General features: G+C 58.9%; 1 protein-coding gene across 2 annotated transcripts in view; it reads left to right on the top strand.

Moving 5' to 3' along the window:
• The first annotated feature begins 1,829 nt into the window (after positions 1-1,829).
• The window catches only part of OAT (ornithine aminotransferase), an 18,497-nt gene continuing 18,219 nt past the window's right edge, over positions 1,830-2,107 (top strand). For both annotated transcript variants that reach the window (XM_077762939.1, XM_077762942.1), the window contains exon 1: positions 1,830-1,910. The gene's annotated coding sequence lies outside the window, so the exon portion shown is untranslated. The remainder of the gene's footprint in view (positions 1,911-2,107) is intronic.

Below are 2,107 nucleotides of genomic sequence, written 5' to 3'. Positions count from 1 at the left end.
GAGTCTGTGACTCCCTCTCTCTCTGACCCTCCCCTGCTCATGCTGTCTCTCTCTCTCTCTCCTAGAAATAAATAAATAAAAATAAAAAAAAAAAAAAAGAAATGCCTGACCCTACTTGCCAAGTATAGGGCCAAGGTATAGCTGAGGATTCCTGGGCTCTGGAAGAGTTTCAAGAGCTGGACTTAGCTCTATATACCTGCCCAGGTTTGTAGAGCACGACCTTGGAGAAAAGGATCCCTCTTTGAACTTTAGGGCAGAATGACCTAACTTCCAAGAAATCACACTGGGTTCAGTTTTGTGGAGGGACATCAAAGAAGTAAAAGGCAAAGTCCTGCTCTCAGTGAGCTCCAGAGAGCATGTGGCCGTAACAGCTGGAGTATGTGACCTTGGTCTCGGGCAGGTGGAGCCGAGGAGGACTGAATCCCTTTTTGGTGTCTTGCTCTGGACATCTTGTGGACACAGGCTCTGTTGTTAATAGCACTGCCTCTGTCTCACAGCATCATCCAGCCCTGACCACACAGCTTTGACTTTACTTTCTACTCCACTAAGACTAATCTTAGCTGCTTATGTGTGCTGAATGTCTCTCATTTACCTCCCTACCCCATCCACTCTCCATCCTTTCCCACAGAATCTGTGTCCCAGGAGAGTATCATCCAGAAACTTCCTCAAAGGGATCCCTAGGTCTCTGGCTTCCTAATCTGTTCAACCCACGGAGAACTCTGGCAAGAGATGAGGGGTCAGGATGCTTAGCCCCCCAGCACCCACCCAGTGGGGTCACTGATGACCACAGCTCAGGCAGGGGGCCCCTCCTTTCTTTCTCTTTCTGGGTTCTGGAAACCCCTCCCTGCAGGCCAGGATTGAAAGAGTGCAGTGACCCCAGGTTACTTTCCACCCTTGTGGTTTAACCAGTCCACACTTAAATGATTCCTTTAACAAATGCATTTCAGATTTCCAGTTCGGAGTGTGCCATTTGTTTCCAGCGGGGACCCTGACTGACCACTATGGTCTGATGAAACGTGGTGCCGTTCTTTGTCCCTGAGAAGGGCAGTGGTGCCCAGGGCTGGGGTGCCTCTCACCTGCGGGATAACCCCGGCTAAGTGACTTCTCCTCTCTCAGCCTGTTTTCCAATATATAACAAAAATTGTGTAGGCTAAATGATGTCCAAGTCCCTTCCGATTCTACTACGAGATAATCCTGGAGTGTCCATTTTGAGTTCTGAGTTCTCATTACGGATTGTGGAAGGCTCTGCAGACAGACCTGCACGGAGTGTGTCACGGTCATTTTAGTGTCTACCAGCACCACGAGGAGGTGGGCAGTGTGCTTTCCAGCTGCCGTGAGGACTTCCGGGGGTGGGCTCAGAAGCTCAGAGGGGTCGAGGGGTCCCGCAGCCGTGTCTGAGGTGGGAGCCCCACGGAAGGCTTTGCGTGGCAAGAAATGGGAGCTCGGCCAAGGGGCAACGGGCTGGGGATCGAGCCTGTCGTCCACACGCTCGTGGCTGGGGCTCAGGAAACTCCGCGAGCCCAGGGGGGCCCAAGAGACACATCCTTTGGGGCCTCGTCTTCCCGCCAGCAAAGGGCTGGCGGTGAGCGACCGACTGAAAGGCAGCGGCCAAGGCCAGGGCGGGAGCGCAGGGGCGCGGCGGCCGCCCAGAGCGGTCCCGCCAAGGAGAAGCCCCAGCAGCTCGCACCGCGGTGGGAGACCCGGTCCGCACCGAGCAGCGGCCCCGTGGGGGCGGGGCGGAGGGCGGGCACACGGCGATTGGTGCCCAGCCCTCTGCAGCCAGCCAATGGGCGGCGAGGGCGTCCCGGGGGCGGGGCGGAAGCCGCGTCTTAAGGTCTGTGACGCGTCGCCGTCGCGCTGCAGCGCTGTCGACGCCGCTCGTCCCGTGCTGGGTCTGGAGGCTCTGCCAGGTATCCGCGCTGGCGCGCCGGGGCCGGGGCTTGGGTCGAGCCCGGGCCCTCCTCCTCCCCCGACGGCTGGACACGCGGCCGGCGCGGGGGGCTCCGGTCTGGGGCCCGGGGTCCGGGGCCTGGGGTCTGGAGGGTGACGGGCCGAGGGGGCGCGCTGGGCCTCGGCCGGCGGGCAGGCTCCGCCTCTGCGGCCATGT

This window comes from Crocuta crocuta, unplaced genomic scaffold, assembly GCF_008692635.1.
Source record: "Crocuta crocuta isolate KB4526 unplaced genomic scaffold, BGI_CrCroc_1.0 scaffold466, whole genome shotgun sequence".
Taxonomy (NCBI): Eukaryota; Metazoa; Chordata; class Mammalia; order Carnivora; family Hyaenidae; genus Crocuta; species Crocuta crocuta.
This window is presented reverse-complemented; position numbering and strand designations above follow the sequence as displayed.